Here is a 20646-nt window from a genome sequence, read left to right as displayed (position 1 = left end):
CTCCTATGTACTCACCACACACTGGTGGATTGACCAAGTGCTTGATTAATTAACTGAATCATTATTGTTGCATGCCTCCAGTAACTTGCAACAGTAAGAGAGTGATGGTGTTGGAGTGGGGTGACGTGAAAAGTAAATGTGAGGCTCCAATTGCTGTAAGTCAGCCAGACTTATTGCAAAGGGTATTTATTGGTGTTCTAGCAATCCACATTTTAAATTACACATATAAAGATTTTTTTTTGCCCTTAGCCCAATATAACAATGAAGAATGCTTTGCACATTCCAGGTTCCTTGATCAAGCTTTTGGCTAATCATCATTAAACTTCTTGCCATGTGGCAAAGCCTGGAACATGCTGAACCCTTCAAAAGAGAAGAGACCCTGAGGTCAGCAACTATAGGTGGACGCCTGGTGTCAGGAGATAGCTACTCCTTAGCTCTGACTTGATAGGACCCCTTCCCAACACCACAATGCCCTCCATGTTTCCTCCACCTGTAGAAGCCTGTTTCTCCAGCCCCACCAGACCTCCATACCAAAGAAATGCTCTACACTAATATTTGATATTTGTTCCTCTGATATTTGTTCCAAAACACGACCACAAATAACCAAGAGAGGAATTATTCTATTTCCAGAAAGGATGCTGCACCTTCAAAGGCCTTTTCACCCAACAGCTTGCAAGTCTTTGAAATGTATGCTGCCAGAAGCCTAAAGAAGCTCTTGAATGCAGTGAGGGTAAAGCAGCACCGTCTTTGCTCTATTCTACAATATTCTCGCTCCACCCTGTCCCAGGGTAGAGCAGCAATTTATTTACTTTAGACATTCCGCCTGGGGACTTCTTTACCCCATATCTGCCAATTGCAAGCCATTCTGCCTACTTAGATTTGGTCTTGTCATCAGGAGACAGATGGAAGTAAAGCTAGTTCTTCTAACTCAGACCTATGTCCACTAACTTTGTATTTAATGTTACAGTATAAAGTTGATTGACGCAGTTTGCTTAGTGATTTGTTTGTTTATTGTTGCTTTTTTTTTTTTTTCTTTTTTCTTTTGGCCTGTACTTATACTAGGCAAAGGAAAATAATGTGATGGTTACATTAAACAATGCTCCCACTCAGCAACTCAATTTCAAAGTTCAAACAGAGGAGCTCCCAAATGCCTTAAGAGGAAAATGTGGCTGCAGGAGGCATGGGTGAGATTTCACCTTGTTTATTTGTGCTTTTATAAGGACACTGAGAATAATAATAAAACAGGATGGGAAAGAGAAAAGTTTTGCTCCAACGCAGAGATGGGTGGGTATAACCTCCTTGCTCTTTCCTTTTCTTTGATCTTAAGGAAAGCTCCTTCTCCCTTGCTCACTCTCTCTTTAAGGAACAAAAATAAACTGTCTCCTGAGTAATAAAGTCAAGACACTTGCCAGTAAAAATTGGTTAAGACCATCACTTCTGAGGGTCAAATGAGTTTCAGACAAGATGTCATGTGAGATCATCCTTCAGCACATTTCATCAAATGGTTAAAAATAATAAAAAATGATAGTAGTAGAGTTATTTTAAAAAAAAGCCACCAAAGTCAGAGAGAAAATGAGAGAACCAGATGTCTTGAAGGAATGCTGGGAAACACTTAAGAGAAAGATTTCTCCCACCCCAAAACAAAAGCTTCCCCAAGGGTCTTTTGAGACTCAACTGTCAGTATCTGATGTCAGTGCAACATCATATATCCTATGTTGTGTTGCGCTATAGGGTTTTCTTATTTATTTATTTTATCAAAAAAGACACAATAAGGAAAACATTTTTTTTTTTTTTACACATAGCAATTTACATTGACCCCAATGCATATAACTCCCCAGGTCTCTTGTGCCTCAGCCTTTTCTAAAGATCCAAAAGAGACCGGAAGTTAAATGACTCCAATATTAGACTGGACTAAAAAGAGAGCAACCCTACCATACTCAGCTTCTCTGAAAGTGATATCATCAGAATTAAGCGAGGAAAAGATACGATCTACCCAGGTTCCAAAAGAAAATCACTGCTTTTGATAAAATAGCGCATGCACGGGTCTAAGCTAAGAGGCTGGTACTAGATGCAAATGAGCTCTCTTGGGAGGCCTCTGTGGTTCCAAAAACAAACTTGGGAGTCCACACTGCCAGGCCAGTCTGTGTTCCAGGTTGTGTCACATCCTTTCACATGGCAAAGTGGGCAGCCAGGCCCTGTCCTTTTATGATCCATTTGCTTTTACAGGCCACAGCTCACCCACAGAACCAAAAAGTCTCCTGTGCCAAGGGATGCTTTAAAACTCCAGTGAGGCCACTGCAAGAACCAAGCTCCAAGTATTGCTCGTTGCCAGTGACAATTAGAACAATCTGAAAATGTTCCTCTCAGAAAAATACACTCTTTTTTGTTGTAACAGGGGTGTAAACGCCAGCCAATCTCTTTTGGCTCCCATTCCTGTAAGAAGTGCTTTCACTATGCCACCTCTCGACAAAAACGCCCTCAATGAGCATCCTCCAAGGACTGGCTCTGAAAAGGGGTTTCGCGTATCAGGTTAATGCATGCACTTGGCACGGCCCAACTTTTGCACCAAGGCTCTGGGGTATGGGATGATAAGAGCCAGGTTCTGTTTGTTAACGATAAGGCAATTATTTCTTTGGTACTTCACAGGGAAAAAAAAAAAAAAATCTTGCAGCAAAGATTCAAACAAGGATCCCTAGGGAGACAACGGAACTCGTAGGTTGGAAAAGTTTTTTTGATTTTTTGTTTTGTTTTGTTTTGTTTCAATTTCTTCACAAGAGCAAACAAATGGGCCATCCAGAGCAACAGAATGTCTGAGGCTAAGTTACCAAAAACAGTCAGTTGGCTCCTGCAGAAATCCCCAGTAATTTAGCGAGGGGAAGATGAGCTGAGGGGCTGAGAGGCTTGCAAAGACAGAAAAAAAAAACAGACATAAAAATGAGAGGAAAAGAAAAGATGAGTGAAACTGAAGAGAGAAAGGAGAAGAGAGGCAAGTAAGAAAACAAAAGGACCTTGGTGGCATTGGAGAAAAGAAAGGGTATCTTTTCTTTTGACAACAAGTATATGTTGTCAACAGCACTTCCCATGTGTTTGGAGACTGAACAGGTCTACCGACTTGGATGGATGAAAATTAGATCTTTATTGTCACAGACCTCTCACTGAAACAGCATTTCTTTCCATCGTAAAGGTAGACACAAAGCCACAGTAGGATTCACTAGGCCAGCAACAAGGTCCCAGACACAAAGACTAAAAACCCTAAACACCCAAAGATGTCTGTTTTCTTCTACCTTTTCAGACAGTATATTCAAGAGACTTTTCATTTCAGTAAGAGATCCTTTCATTTGCTTCCTATGTTGGGCTTTCTGCATTCAGCCAAAGTTGTATAAACTTCCCTGGGACTCTCAAATGTGCAGCAAGTTTAGGTGTCTAAACTTTCAAGAAGTATTTCTCAAGGTCATCGCATTTAACTAGACCTGAGAAATAATTCCACAACTTGGTAGGTCCGATCAGGCACGAAGATCTTTTCTGACACAATTTGCCCAATTGATTCCTCCTAAACTCTGTAAATTTCAACCAAAAAAAAAAAAAAAAACATCAATTGTGACTTTTCAAATAAGCATGTCACTAAAGCCTCATCTTTTAGCTTCCTTCTTGAAGGGGGTGAGGGGGAACTAAAGAGAACAGAATATACTAAATCTCAATCCAAATTCCTGTCTTCATCCCTCCTTCTCCTCAGAAATACATCATAGGTTCTCAGTTCCATGGAACTATGAATCCTGCTGTCTGGGTAGACAGCATCCAGAAGTCAATGGAACAAACTGGCCCCAGATGCCTACAGGATCATCTGCCAGCTGCACTTCTCATGGGGACTCTGTAGGATAAACACTGGGTTGTGAACCACAAGGTTAGCTGTTCAAACCCACCAGCTGCTCCTCAGGACAAAGATGACACTTTCTGTTCCCGCAAAGATTAAAGCCTCAGAAACTCAATATAAGGTTGCTAGGAGCTGGAACCAATTTGACAGCACTTAACACCAACAATAACACATCTCTTTACACAATTGAGTAGTGAGTAGCTGAGCCTATGCCTAGGAAATTCTTTCCTGGTGGTCTGACATTGCAAGTCAGGTGGCTAACTGATATAGATAATGCAAGCTCATTAAGTGCCCTTTCTCCTACTCTCCAGGCACTTGGGTTTACATAAAAAATAAAAAAATAAAAAATTGGGGGGCTCTGTTTCAGTCATTTCTAGGTCAAAGTCATCTCTTTTCCCATCAGGTAGTTGATGATTCCTAGTGGCGCTGTGAGTTAATGAGCTGGACTGCAACATCATTTGAACTACAAGGTCAGCTGTTCAAACTCCTCAGCCACTCCTCGGAAATACTATATGGGTCTCTATGAGTCACTATGAGACAGAACTGACTTGATGGCACTTAACAACAACAACAATACCCTAACTAGAGACTTCCTTTATGTTGGATTAGGCTGTAAATCTTTAGAATGGATGTCATTATCAAATCACATGCTATCAGGTATTTATGGCTGGGGTTAAGAAATGAGTCCTGATATGGTGCTGTCGGATAAGCACTGGATTGCAAGGTCGGCAGATCAAACTCACTAGTCACTCCTCAGAAACCTTATACAGGATTGCTATGAGTCAAAATCAACTCGATGGCACTTAACAACAACAACAACAACAAGAAATGAGAAGGCAGCATCTTTTAGGGCTGTGCCAATCCTGAAAAACTTCAAGCACCTCTCTCATCTAAGGAGGGCCCTGTTTTAAAAGGAGAGCTTCTCTGGGGTGTTCTCATTCTCATGTAGAATACCTCTTCTCTAAAGATAAGGAACATTTCACTAGACAGGAAGACTTCAGTTCTGACTCAAGTGTAACCCCATGTGTATTAGACTAGAACTGTGCTCCATAGGGTTATCAATGGCTTCTTCTTTGACAGTAGATCACCAGGCCTTTCTTCTGATGCACTTCTGGGTGGACTTGAACTTTCAACCTTTAGGTCAGCAATTGAGCACAAGAACTGTTAACATCACCTAGGAACTTACAGGGCTCCAATTTATAAGATGTGCCCCAGTATAGACTCCACCACTTGTCTATCAGTTTGTCATACTGTGGTGGCTTGCATGTTGATGTCATATTTATTGGAAGCTATGCCACCAGTATTTTAAATACCAGCAGGTTTACCCATGGTGGACAGGTTTCAGGAGAGCTTCCAGACTAAGACAGACCAGGAGGATTTGAAGAGGACTACTTCTGAATGTAGCCATTGAAAACCTTATGAACAGTGGTAGAATACTGTCAGATACAGTGATGGAAGATGAAAACATAAATGAATAGCAGAACATTGTCAGGTGCTTGGTCAGCAAAAAAGAGGAAAATCCCCAACTATGTGAATTGGCACAGTGGCAGCAGCAGTGGGTTTAAGTGCAGTAACACTTGTGAGGATGGTGCAGGATGGGGCAGTGTTTTGTTCTGTTGTACACAGGGTTGTTATGAGTCAGAACTGACTCGATGGCACCTAACAACAACAACAAGTATAGGAAGGAGCCAGCCATCCTGGTAGCAGAGAGCAAACACAGGTTGAAAAAAGATGTTAAACTGGAGGTGCTCCACCCAAAACCATCAAGGGGCTTTCTTCACTGTCTAGTTAATTTACTTCCAGTCCCGGGGATGGGAATTAGGCAATTGCTTTAAAAAACTCAGAAGCCACCATAAAAACGGAAAATTATTGCTTCCTGTCATGACCAAATATTAAACACAGTGCACACCTAATGACTCTATCCTTCCCCAGGGAAGAAGCTTTATGAACAATAAAATCCCAGCAGACTTCCACTGTTTGGGCTTCGAGGTCTCATTATGGGCTCACTGATCCAATACAATTTACAAGCTCAATGGACTCCCCTCAAAGTGAAAACCACCAATCCAGAGTTATAAATGGAACACCTACGGTGAAACCAGCGCTCATTCTTCATCAGGGAATGAAAAGATGGGAGGGTTTAGGAGTTAAGTATTAGGGTGCAAGTTGCTGCGTATGGAAATGTTCCCGATTGCCTGGTTGGAATCAAGGTTAGACAAGCAACTCAAAATGCAAAACATTGAAAAGAGATTCGGGAAATAAGAGGGGAGGTGACCAAAGGAAAAAGAGAAGTACTGAGGAAAGGGAAATGAGGGAAGTAAATCTGCTATTTTAAATTACATTAAATCTGCCATTCCCTTTTTGGTGTTGGTGTTGGTGTTGTTGTTAAGTGACATCGAGTCAGTTCCAGCCCACAGCGACCCTGTATAGGGTTTCCCAGGAGTGGCTGGTGAGCTTGAACCTCGACCTTGCAGTTCAAAACGACCTTGCAGTCCAGTGTGTTAACTCATAACATTATGCCAGGTGTAGACGACATTACAATTTTTAAGTTAGATTTCCCTTAAGATACAAGAAATTATCCAGATATATCTTTCTAAACGGTGATTTTTTTTTTCTCAATCTTGTGACTCAACATCTGGATAATAAAATATATTAACCACTCTACATTTATTCAAGCATGCTTCAAGTGGAGGCTATGAGAGTGAACTAGAAGTAATGCCTGGCTCTTATTCAAACATCAGCCACTAAGGTAAAGGAGAATGGAGCTTCTCCTTTACCTTTAACTCCATGCAATTTATCACTCGCGCCTAAACATTCCCACATGTCTTAAGAGCTGAAGAAGGAGAGTTGGGGCATGCTGAACAAAGGCTTTTAGGGAAGTCAGAATGAAAGTGAGCAGGAGATGGACAGGGGACACTAACCAAAAGCAATCCAGAGTAGGTGACAAGTCCATAAAGCAGGGTCTAGACAGAGCATGAGACCAAGGAACTAAGAGGTGACAAAAAAAGAGGAGAGAAGAGACAGAGCATTGATAAGGGGGATTGAGGGGGAGGAGAAACTGACAAAGAGTGGGGGGGCAAATGCTGAGAGCACTCAATAATCCGTCTGCTCACCTATCAGCAGCCTCTTGAATCACTTGCCTAAATGTGAATCAACTTCCATACAGATCAAGAAGCAAAGAGCATAAGCCCCACGTAAATCCAGAAAAACATTCAAGAAAAGGTACAATGCTGATATCTCTGGGGTCATTCATGGCCTAGGACACTTTGGCATGCATCACCTCTCCTCCCATCCCAGTGCTATGAGGAAGCCATTACTTTCCATTTCTTCAGATAAGAAACTGGGATTTCAGTAGGGTTGCTGGATATGATACAGGATCAATGTGAAAGACAGAAAATTTGAATTCCAGATAAATAACAAATAAAGCTTTAGTATAAATATATCCCAAATATTGTCTAGGGCATACTGACACTGAAAAAATCATTCATTGTTTCTCTGAAACTCAAATTGAACTGGGACACACTTATACTAACAACAACAAAAAAAAAAAAAAAGTTAGTTGTTTATCTGACATCCAAATTTAACTGTGTGTCCTATATTTTTATTTGCTAATTCTAACAAGTCGAGATTCAAAGGGAGGGAGGAAATGACTGTACAAATGAGTGAATGAGTAATTGAGTGAATCTGGCAAATCTAGATTTAAGGAGCAAGCTGGAAGAAATGAATAAAAGGAGGAGGAGTAAGTGACCGGATGAGTAACAGAGGCCTGTTCAAACCTAGTTATGACTCCACTGCTTGTACTAAAGCTACTATCATACTACAAGAATAATATTTACTTCAAATACTAACTGAAGAACAGATTTGATACATTAAACACTAAAGACCGAAGACCAGAAGAGTTGTGGGATGACATCAAGAACATCATACAGGAAGAAAGCAAAAAGTCATGAAGAAGACAAGAAAGAAGGAAAAGGTCAAAATGGATGTCAGAAGAGACACTGAAACTTGCTCTCCAGCACAGAGATGCTAAAGCAAATGGAAGATATGAGGAGACCCAAGAGCTGAACAGAAAATTTCAAAGATCAGCTCGAGAAGATAAAGGCAAACATTAGAACAAAATATGCAAAGATCTGGAATCAGAAAACCAAAAGGGAAGAACACGCTCAGCATTTCTCAAGCTGGGGGAACTGAAGAAAAAAACTCAAGCCTCGACTTTTGTTATTGCAAGATTCTCTGGGAAAATTATTGAATGATGCTAAAGCATCAAGAGAAGATGGAAGGAATACACAGAGTCACTGTACCAAAAGGAAATGGTTAATGTTCAACCGTTTCAAGAGGTAGCATATGATCAAAAGTCAATTATATTGAAGGAGGAAGTCCAAGGTGCATTGAAGCAATTGGCAAAGAACAAGGCACCAACAATTGATGGAATAAAAATTGAAATATTTCAAGAAAATGAGGCAGCACAGGAGGTACTCACTTATCTCTGCCAAGAAATTTGGAAGACAACTATCTGGCTGACTGATTGGAAGAGATCTGTATTTGTGCCCATTCCAAAGAGAGGTGACCCAACGGAATGTGGAAATCATCGGACAATCTCTTTGATATCCCATGTGAGTAAAGTTTTACTAAAGGTAACACAGAAACAGCTACAAGCATACATTGACAGACAACATCCAGAGGTTCAAGCCAGATTCAGAAGAGGTGGTGGAACGATGGATATCATTGCTGATGTCCGATGGATCTTGGCTGAAAGCAGAGAATATCAGAAAGATGTTTACCTGTGTCTTATTGACTATGCAAAGGCTTCTGATTGTGTGGATCATGACAAGCTATGGACAACATTGTGAAGTATGAGTATTCCTGAACACTTAATAGTGCTCATGAGAAATCTGTACCTGGACGAAGAGGCAGTTAGTTGTTCGAACAGAACATGGGAACACGGAATGTTTTAAAATTAAGAAAGGTGTGCGACAGGATTGTATTCTTTCACCATACTTATTCACAACCTGTATGTAAGCAAATAATCTGAGAAACTGGGTTCTATGAAGAAAAATGTGGCATCAGGATTGGAGGAAGACTCATTAACAATCTGTGATACGCAGATGATACACTCTTGCTGGCTGAAAGTGAAGAGGACTTAAAACATTTACTGATGAATATTAAAGAACACAGCCTTCGGTATGGATTATATCTCAATGTCAAGAAAACAAAAATCCTCACCACTGGACCAATAAACAACATTCTTATAAGTGGAGAAAAGATTGAAGTTATCATGGACTTTATTCTTCTTGGACCAACTATCAACACTCACAGAAGCAGCAGTCAAGAAATCAAACAATGTATTGCATTAGGCAAATCTGTTGCACAAGACCTTTTTAAAGTGTTGAAGAGCAAAGATGTCTGCTTGAGTTGCACCTGACCCAAGCCATGGTATTTTCAATAACTTCATATGCATGTGAAAGCTAGACAGTAAATAAGGAATACCGCAGAAGAATTGATGCTTTTGAGTTATGGTGTTGGAGGAGAATATTGAAAGTGCCATGAGCTGCCAAAAGAACAAACATCCGTTTTGGAAGGAGTGCAGCCAGAGTGCTCCTTGGAAGCTAGGATGGCAAAGCTTCATCTCTCATACTTTGGAAATATTGTTAGGAGTGATCAGTCGCTGGATAAGGATATCATGTTTGGTAAGGTGAAGGGTCAGAGAAAAGAGGAAGACCCCCAACGAGATGGATTGACCAAGTGGCAGCATCAATGGACTCAAGCATGGCAACAGTAGTGAGGTTGGCCCAGGACTGGACAGTGTTTTGTTCCGTTGTGTATAAGGTCACTATGAGTCAGTGCCGACTCAGTGGCACCTAACACCAATAACATGTCCTGTGTGAAGTTCAGGTGTGGCGCTGTAGGATAAGCACTGGACTGTAAGGTCAGTTTAAACCACAAGGTTAGCAGTTCAAACCTACCAGCTATTCCTCAGAAACCCTATACAGGGTTGCTATGAGTCAGAATGGACTCTGCGGTTCAAACAACCTTGAGGTTCAAGTGCTTATCCTACAGTGCCACAAACTAAAATGTTAACAGTTCAACCTACAGCACAGCCCTTGGAACATGTGAATTCGTGAAACCATCATTTTGATTAGAAGATTTACAGTCCAGTAACAACAAATTCTACATGAATTCCATCATCTCTCATGTCTCTCTCCTTACCTAACACCTCAGCTTTGTCCTCCTGGGAGACACAGCCTGATCTCTAATTCCAATTCTGTGACCTACTACAGCCCTGAAATAGTTGCTCTGTAATTGAGTTTTCTGGTCTGAAACATAGGGTGACAACCCCAGTATGCAGCTAAAGCAAGTCATATGCATAGGTTTAAATAATCAAGAAAATGTTCTGTGCAGTTGCGCTTTGTAAAAGCTCACTACTTGGCTCCAAAGTGACCCTCCTTGGGCTTTACGGGAGGGTTTTGGTGTGAGCAGCAGCTTTCAGAGGTACCGAGCCCCCTGCCTTGAACTCACCTTCATTTTGTGAGTTTTCTCTTTTACAAATCCTGACCCTCTGTGGACCCTAGAAAAGACAAGTGTCAACCCCAGGAGGCTGGTCTTAATCCATTGGTTCCATCCCTGCAAATTCTCAATTCCTGCCATTATATCAGTGAGATTAGGAATTTCTCCTTACCTCTTTGTCAAAAACTCCTGTAGCTTGGGAGCAGATGCAGCATTTCTCACTAGTTCTGGATCCTTGGTGGTCTTGTGGAGGCTGGGAAAGGTTTGCTTTCACTGAAAACTTTGAGTTTAGCACAAAAACTTGCCAGAGGATAATCATTGAATTAATTACCCGGTCCAGACTGATGAAATGCTGCCTCCTCCTTGTAGACTTGGGTCTGGGCTGGCTAACAGACTTCTGTCACTCTGCTTCTTTCCTTTCTGATTGCATGTCCCTCCCCAATTGCACTACTAGCTCAAAGTGAAAGAAAGACGGAACAACAAATGAAAATTCTTACACTATCTCAATCCACAAACCTCATCAGATTGTAGTGGGCAGAACTCTAAATCTTCAAATCATCTTTCAATAATTTTTTCCGTCATATCCATGGGATGTTGTTGTTGGTGTTGTTAGGTGCCATTGAGTCGGTACCAACTCATAGCGACATTATGCACAGTAGAACGAAACACTGCCCGATCCTGGGCCAACCTCATTATCGTTGCCACGCTTGAGCCCATTGATGCTGCCACTTGGCCAATCCATCTCGCTGGGGGTTTTCCTCTTTTTCTCTGACCCTCCACCTTACCAAACATGATATCCTTCTCCAGCGACTGGTCCCTCCTGACAATATGTCCAAAGTATGAGAGATGAAGCTTGGCCATCCTGGCCTCCAAGGAGCACTCTGACTGCACTTCTTCCAACACAGAGCTGTTGATTCTTTTAGCAGCCCATGGTACTTTCAATATTCTCCTCCAACACCACAACTCAAAAAGCATCAAAGTGGGATTTGGGGGTCTCGTTTCCCAATCGGAAATAGACACAAAAGAACTACTTTATAGTCCAGTTTACTCAAATAGAGTAAGGAAGAAAACATCTGGAGTTCTCAAATATTCTCTTTGGATGAACAAGTAGCCATGCCATAACCTTTCCCAACCTCCAGGTTCTTTGTTTCTTCCTTCAAAACCAGCTTTGGTTGCATTTGGAAAGAGATACCTTCTCTGTAAGCAAACAGTTACTTCTGATTTCCAGGTCAATACAATTCCAGAGTATTATTATTCTAACTCTTCATAACTCACCAACATCCTGGAAAATCTTCTGTTTAATCACAACACACAATTTTACAATGAAGAAGCTGGAAGCATACCATTACCTATTCTGAATAACTCTACACATCTAGCTGGTCCTCTGGTCTTCCTTGGCAATTGCTCCAGGGGACCTAGACAAGGACTTGAAATGCAATAGTGAGCTGATTTTGGTCTTTCTTCCTCTTTTCTAAAGAATTACTTATAAATTGTTTGGATTCTGGCCCCCGAGTTTCTGCTTTCTCACAAACATCCAGGCTACTAAAAATTCACAGTTTGCCAGATGGTACATCAGCAGCTCTTTGCAAAGGATCTGAGCTTCTGAGTGAACAAAGGACACGTACTCATAGGGACAAGTGACAACATCAGCAAAAGCTTTGGAGTGGTGGATCTATTGGGGGAGGGGAAATGAGGTGTGGAGAGGTGAGAAAGTGAACCTTCCACCTCCAGTGACTCTTATCTGTGTATTTGGCAGAAAAATGCTGATTCCAAATGCTGGTGGTGGTGGAAGAGGCAATGTTCATGATATTTTTAAAGAAAGGCATACAAATGTGATGCTCTGTGCCAATCTTTCTAATTCCTGGCGGTATAGTGTGATAGAAATAATACCCAACTCTTGGCAGGAAAAACTGATAAATTCCCACAAGAGATACAAAGAGAAAAGCATTTGTGAACGATTGTAACATCTTCCTAATAGATTTCCTTACTTCCATTCTCCATTTCCAATGGATTCTCAAAGTTCTCTCTCCAAAAATACCAACCCTACCGTGAAACTGAACTGCTCACAATCCTTTGATATCTTCCCCTTGCCAACAAAATACTTTTGTATGGACATTACCAGCTGCTCCTTGGAAACTCTATACAGGGTCACTATGAATCAGAACCAACTTCACGGCACTAAACAACAACAACAAAAATAAAGTCCTCCAAAATTTGTATTCAAGTTATCTTTATAATTGCTTCTCCTTTTGCCTTTAGTACACATCCATGTGCCTGTCCAACTCCACACATATTTAGGAAATCCTTCCCTGTAGACTTGTAATATCACATTCCTTTCTATTGGACTTTTCCTATCTATACAATCCCTGCCTCTGGCAGCCTTCTTAGATACCAACTGCACATGCCGTTATTACCATCTTTTACTTATCACCACCACTGACAAGATGGAAATTTTCTCCCCATTTTCAGGTCTCCCAGACTTTTTTTGTCTACCTTTTTCATGAAACCTGTTGCATTCTGCATTGCATCATAGTTATTTTTGAAAATCCTATGTTTTTCGTTATAACCTCTAAACTCTTTTTAAAATGTGGTGTCTATTTAAGCTCATTACCTCAAGAGCACCTTGTGAAACCCATGACACAATGGGCCCTTGAGAAATATTTTTACTGAATGACTGAAGAATAAGTAGTCGATTTGGTTTACAATCTTACTTATCTCTTCTTGGCATTGTTTTGTACAAATCTGCTACTGGGGGAAAGATTGCTAAGCAGTTGTCAAATACAGGTAGTTACAGGAAAGGTTCTGTATGAACTAGCAAAAAGCTTAGTCATTCAGTTCTCTTTAAATGGCTATTCTTGGCCGTCACAAATGAATCTGTCAACTAATGTTTACTGAACTCTATAGTATAATGTCTAAGGAGCTCTGGTAGCATAGTGGTTACAAATCGGACTGCGAACCTTAAGGTCAGTGGTTTGAAACTATCAGCCGCTCCTCGGGAGAAAGATGAGGCTTTCTACTCCCGTAAAGATTTACACCCTCGGAAACACTGTACAGGGTCGCTATGGCTCGGAACCGACTCGACGGCACTTAACAACAACAACAACATAGTATAATGTCTAGGTCACTTTGCAAGATACAGAATAATAAGAGTTATTTTTCTTAATCTCTGTGTCATGCACTGTGTGGGCATCTTATATACATTAACATATGCAATACTGCAAATCAATGAAAGAGGTCATCATAGTAATATGCAATATTACAATCAAAATTTAAACAACATAATTTAAACAAAATTCAAACAACCTTGCGGTTCAAACCAACTTTGCAGTCCAGCACATTTACCCACAACTCCACACCAGGAGTCCACGGTATCTAACATTCAATAGTTATAATATAGCTGGGAATGTAAGGCAAGCATGAAACAGATAACAACACTCAAGTCTATCCTAACAAGAGTGAGCAGATGTGATAAATGGCAAGAGAAAAGACATTGGCTGCAAGCACTGGTATCTTTGAGGAGGTAAATCTGAATTTAACCTTGAAAAAGAGATCGAATTTGAAATCTCCCTGAAATGACCAGGAAACTAGCAAAGGCCTTGGTAGAAAACAAAGGAAGATAGTGAAAGAATGATGCATACACATTGGGTAGATATTCTCTGTGTTTTAGTGAGAAAATGAGAAATTTCCCTGAGGGAATAGAATTCTCACTGAAAGTTAAAAGTTGCCCCAGGCCAGGCTTTTGTAGCCTCTTCACAAAGATATGCTCCTATCTACTCAAGATGGGGGAATCCTGGTGTGACTCTGTGGGTTAATGCGCCAGACTGCAAAGCCGTTTGAACTGCAAGGTCTGCAGTTCAAACTCACCAACTGCTCCTCGAAAACCCTATACAGGGTCGCTATGGGTTGGAACCGACTCCATGGCACATAACAACAACTCAAGATGGGGAGTCCTGGTATGGCGCTATGGGCTAATGCGCTGAACTAACTGCAAGGTTGGCTTGAATCTCAATGTCAGTGGTTCAAGCGCACCAATTGCTCCTTGGAAACCTGGTGCAGGGTCACTATGGGTCAGAACCAACTCAATAGCACTTAACAACAACAACTAAAGATAGGGAGTCTGGGCAGGAAAGTGTCTATTGATAGCTCCTGTGAATTATTGATGATCAAGGATGATGAATTAGTATGCTCAGCACTCTTAACTCAATTGTTGTTGTTGTTAAGTGTTGTCATGTCGGTTCTGACTCATAGACTCACAGCAGCCCTGTGTAGGGTTTCCAAGAAGCAACTGGTGAGCTCAAACCACAGACCTTGCAGTTCAAACTGACTTTGCAATCTAGTCCGTATCCTATAGCGCCACATGAGCCCTCAGTTAGGACCAGAGAAATTAGAGCTAGGAGGTACTAGAAGGCCACCATTAACCTAGAACACTTCATTTTATAGATAAGGAAACTGAGGCCCCTGTAGCACGAGGTAGCTAGCTAGTGAACTGTCTGAGACTGAAATCAGGTCTCCTGAAACTTAATCCAGGACCTTTTCTGTTGCTCCATGCTGTTTCTCAGTCACATTGGGGGCCAAGTTTCCATGAATCCAGTCACTAGGATGAATGTGAGTTGTACAATCTCACAATTATTTGATAATTCAGAGGCCAACAACGCCCACCACTTCCCAGAGAACAACTTCTTTCTTTAATGTTCCTACCAGGGGTTCTTCCAGACCATGCTCAAGGAATTTCACTGACACTACATAAGTCATTTCCATTCTTCAACAGTTCTAAATTCTGGACAAATTTTCTTTCTATTACACCAAATCATTCTCCCTGTAACTTCCACCTTTTGTCAAAACTCAAGTTTCACCCCTGAAATTGGCTCTGTAACCAAGTTACCGAACTTCTTTAGACTAATTTGAGATGTTGCGTAAAATTGAGACTTTCATCAACCATTGACGATTAATTAAGAAAATTATTTAATTAACATAAATTGCTTAGCACAATGCCCAACACACAATAAGTGTCAAACAAATGTTAGATAAATGCTTATTATTAGCTTTATCCATCCCTGTAAGAGTCAGAAGTCTTTTTTTCAAGGGGGTGTCACTACTGATCTATCTGGCTTGCCCATTTCAGGAGGGAACCTGAAAGTCTTTCTGAAGAGCCTGGGCTCACAGGAGCCTACTGTGCTTTACGGCTAGAAACCCCCACCATGAGCTCAATTCCAATTACTACCCAAAGAGCTACTTCAACGCTGAAAGGAACCGTGGCATTAAAGGACTCTACACCACAGAACAAAAACGGATTAAAATAGAAACAGTTTGATAAATATAGAAAGAAAGAAAGAAAAAACCTCCAGTATTCAAGATGAATGAGACACTGTCTAACTTGCATGGCAGGTGAGCAAGTGCTTTACTCCCCATAATTATCTTCTATAATTTTGCATCCCACAAACAAAATTTCACTAGAGTTCAGTGATTAACTTGGTAAAGGACTAGCATGGATAGTCCAGGAAACCAGAAGCAGAGAGAGGCAGGAAAGGGCCAAGTCAGATGGTACAGGAAGTACAAAAGGAACCTTTACCAGAAGAGAAAGCAGCCAGCAAGATGTGACCAAGAAGGAGGCAGGAGAAAATTTTATTTAAAAAAAAAAAAGGGGGGGGGGTAGGGAATAATTATAGGAAAACTCCTCATATGCAACTTACCACCAGATATTTTTTAGCAAAGGTTTTGAATGAGGGCCTTGCAGTTGTTAGTTTGACTTCTGAGAAAAGAAAATAAACAAACCCCAAGAACCTTCCACTTACAATGGTCCTTCTGGGAACAGAGCTCAGACACTCCTGTATGTGAAACCAACATCCAAAGATAAAGACTGTGTGACACTTAGCATGCAAAACTGAGGCTGGGCATGCCATTCTAGTAGAAAATAACCCAGCAGTATGAGCACAGGCAAGAGTGCCTACCAAGAAAGATTCAAAAGGTAGTCATTCCCTCTTAAAGCATTTGACTTTTTATGGAGCTGCAAGGATAGTAACCAAAGGATTATTTTTCCATCTCCCAAGTCAGTGAAATGGCCCCTAAAATAATCATCCACAGACCACCAGATTATTCTGAGCCCCAGAGACTAAAGCAGATATTCAGAAGAAGTTTCTAGATAGTTTAAAGAGAGCACAGCCCATGATAAACAAGGTTGAATTGGAAACCACAAAATGTAAATTGGCTTGAGGCTCTTCGTTTACCACACAGATGTTTATAAGCCGAAGACCACCTTAAAAATAATTTTGTTTTTGTTTTGTTTGGGAGTGTTTTTTGTTTGTTTTTTTCACTTTGGGTTTTTATGCTAAAATTTAATAAACCCTACTCCTGATAACAGGAGTCCTGGTGTGGCACTGTGGGTTAATGAGCTGGACTGTAAGGTCAGTTTGAACCTCAGGGGTGGCAGTTCAAGCTCCTCAGAAACCCTACACAGGGTTGCTATGAGTCGGAATTGACTTGATGGCACTTACCAACAACACCACTCCGGATACACAGACATACACATATTTATTCAGATACAAAGCTTTGCTGGGGATCCATTTAGCAACAAGTCCTAGTAGACTGTGTGGAGACCTGGCTTTGTGGAAATGGATGTGGTTGCCCAATAATTCACAAAAGCATGCTAAAAAGACAACTGAGAGGGGATTATAATCATTGTAATTAAACCAGATGTATGATTTGTTGAATGTTAACCTGATGATCTATCTACCCTGTAAACTTTCACTCAATTCACAATAAAAAAACATTAAAAAAAGAAAGAAAACTGAAAATCTTTTTAAAAAAAAAAGTGTTTCTAGAGAGATCAAGGCAGTGAGCAATTTAGCGGGTGGGGGAAAGTTCAAACTGGGGCCTAAGTCTAAAAGAATTGCATTACAAATAAAGGATGCCCAATTGTAGAACCCATAGGTTTTCACTGAAGTGAAAAGGTAGTTAGTATAAGCTATTCTAAGGAGCTCTGGTAGCACAGTGGTTACGAATCGGGCTGCGAACCTTAGGGTCAGCAGTTCGAAACTAAGAGCTGTTCTGCGGGAGAAAGATGAGGCTTTCTGCTCCCATAAAGATTTACAGCCTCGGAAACCCTGTACAAGGTCGCTATGAGTCAGAACCGACTCCACAGCCCATAATAACAACAACAAAGTAACTCAAGAAGCCTATTGTTGTTGTCATTAAGTGCTGTTGAGTTGATTCTGAATCATAGCAAACCTTATAGGGTTTCAAGGAGCAGATGGTGGGTTTGAACTGCCGACCTTGTGGTTAGCAGCCCAGTGCTGATCCTACAGTGTTGTACCAGGAGTCCTGGATGCAGGATGTGGTCACATAGGCTAACTTATTTTTTAGCTGGAAATCTATCAAGTCAGTGCAGTAACACTGGTTGCCTCATACTGCTCAAATACTTGGATTAGCCATGTTGTTGTTGTTAAGTACCGTGGAGTCGGTTCCAACTCATAGCGACCCTGTACAGGGTTTCCGAGGCTGTAAATCTTTGTTGTTGTTAAGTGCCGTTGAGTCGGTTCCGACCCATAGCGACCCTGTACAGGGTTTCCGAGAGTGTAAATCTTTATGGGAGTAGAAAGCCTCATCTTTCTCCCGCGGAGCGGCTGGTAGTTTCAAACCGCTGACCTTAAGGTTCACAGCCCGATTCGTAATCACTACACTACCAGAGCAGAAGGCCTTGTCTTTCTCCTGCGGAACAGCTGGTAGTTTCAAATTGCTAACCTTGCAGTTCACAGCCCAATTCATAACCACTTCACTACCAGATCTCCTTTGGATTAGTCATGGATGGCACTAAAAGTGTTTCTGGGATGAAAATTTTATTTCCCATTCTGTTACTTATGTCTAATTAATAAAAATGAAATTACAAGTGAATTATTGCTTGTTAACTGCAGTTTGGCAGGCAAAATCTTGCAAAACGCTGGGTTTATTAATGAAACAAACAAAAAAACAGGTGGTGGGGGATCCTTGGTGATGAAAAGTTTGAGAACTACCCTCAAGCCTCCTCCACGTTCCTCCCCCAAATATGCACAATTCTGAGAGAATAAACAAGCTTCCGTTGAGCCAGAGTAGAACATGCCTGTTGTGTGAGAAAACTCAAAGAAAGACTGTAAATTAACTGCATCTGGTTAGATTGGGTGAGAATAGGGAGGAGAGATAATTAGCTGGCATTATAGGAACAAGGGCAAAGAAGAGAGTTGTATATTTACTCAGAGGAAATCCAAAATACACTGCTTTATACCCATTTGGTGTTCAAAGCAGGACTTGTCACCTCCAAGTTGGCGGACTTTGAACCCAGGGACTAGATGCATACTTCAACTAAACCCCTAGATGACACAAACCAGCCATCGCACCTCAGATCCCACTTTGCTTTTTCGAATGAAGGTAAAAATGCCAAGGTAAGCCCAAATGACATTCAGGAGCATGGTTTTGATAAGAGAACTGTATCGTCACACAAAGCTCTACAACAGGCAAACTAAACAAATGCATCTGTTTATAATAAAACAGGTTCTCTTAAAACCTGATACTGGTCAATTTACAAGCACCCTTTGGTATGTATGTTTCCATGTATAGACGTACAATGTTTCGGAAGTAACACATATTTCAAGTGATGCAAAGACATCTCTGGGCTGTTTTATTGTACGTAGGCTAGTAAAAAAATAAATGTCAGTTATATAAAACACCTTAATATGCAGCCAAGATACAATTCCCACCTTCTCCGAAGAATTTAAAACATTCTTGCAAAAACTATGGAGTCCAAGTGTGATGCTATAGGGTAAGCACTGGACCGCTAACCACAAGGCAGAATGTTCAAACCCATCAGCCACTCCTTGGAAACCTTTTACAGGGTCACTATGAGTTGGAACAGCAACATCACAAATTGTGAGGCATATAGTATGACAATCTTCTCTCCAAAGATGCAAAGATTATGCTTTATTTTTCATGGGTGTATTACATAGGAAAAAAACATACCCGTGCTCAGCATTATCCAGGGATGCAGATTCTATGTTGTTTTTTAAAGTTAAGAACTGCTGTTCAATGCTGAGTCATTAAGATGTGTGCTTTTGAGATGTAAGGTGCAGGTTAGCGTTTACAGGTTTGCAAACATAAAAAGCTGGTTTATGACGTGTTTATTACAAGGAAAGATGTTGCATTCTTGAGGTTAGAGTGCCTTCTTGAAAGGGTAGCTAAAGTTAGTGAAAAAAAGATAAAATGAAGATCAGTGAGCTCAGTCTACCAACTAGGGTAAGCACTAGAAAGAACTAGAAACCTAGAACTGCCTCTAGATTGCCCTCTTCTGCTTCAAACCCCTGCCCCAGATGCTTCCAAAGTCATCCTTAGAAGGAGACCAGGGATACTGGTCCAACTGATACAGGGGAAGTGAGACTAGGGCCATGAGCGAAGTCAAGGTAACATCATTCCAGTGCCCGTTGCGTTCAGTTTCAGTAGCTGTGTAACTGTGGGTACATTTTGTCACCATTTCAGTGTTCAGCTTTTTTAAATCAGTTGTAATATAGGGAAAATGGCTAACTCCAAAAAGTTCTTGTAACTCTATCAATTTCAGAAAAACTTAAGAACTCAAAATAGTTCCCTAAAAATTGAATGTTGTTGTTGTTGTTATGTGCCGTGGAGTCGGTTCCGACTCATAGCGACCCAGCACAGGGTTTCCGAGGCTGTAAATCTTTACAGGAGCAGAAAGCCTCATCTTTCTCCCGCGGAACAGCTAGTCTGCTCCTCCTAAAATGTCACTGAAATCTTAACACACCCAGCAAACACTTTGTATTTGACTATCAGCCTCCTCCAAGCTTCTCAGAGATTATTACAAGTCTCTGTCACTGATATTTAATAGCCTCAGGAAACCTACATCAGCAGGCCGTACCCTCCAACACACCATTATACCAGTGAAGATCAGAGATGCTGAGTGCTTTGTCCAAGGTCAGTAGCTAGGACAAGATCAGAATTCCAGCCTCCTCATTCCTATGGCTATACTATACTTTCCATGAAGAAACAAGGCCAGTTTTCTGGGAAGAATGCCAGAGGTTCCATTCTCCCAACTGAGAATTCATTGGAATATTGGAATAACAACTTTGGAGACTGTGGTCTCTCCAATCCATTTCAGGACCTGGCTAGAAACACAAAAACCCAAAGAAAGAAGCAATAGGGAATTACTCTGTTTTTAACGAAAGAGAAAAAATTAGGGGTGGGAATATGGGGTTTTAAAAAAATTACATGATTGCTGGAAGTTAATTTGGTATTTCTTA

General features: G+C 41.0%; 1 protein-coding gene across 3 annotated transcripts in view; it reads right to left on the bottom strand.

The window, feature by feature from the left end:
• Nucleotides 1–20646, bottom strand: part of EBF2 (early B-cell factor 2) — a 244708-nt gene that overhangs the window by 212115 nt on the left and 11947 nt on the right. The gene's annotated exons all lie outside the window — the stretch shown is intronic.

This window comes from Chrysochloris asiatica, unplaced genomic scaffold, assembly GCF_000296735.1.
Source record: "Chrysochloris asiatica unplaced genomic scaffold, ChrAsi1.0 scaffold00064, whole genome shotgun sequence".
Lineage (NCBI taxonomy): Eukaryota > Metazoa > Chordata > Mammalia > Afrosoricida > Chrysochloridae > Chrysochloris > Chrysochloris asiatica.
The sequence above is the reverse complement of the archived record's forward strand: the minus strand, read 5'-3'. Positions and strand labels throughout refer to the sequence as shown.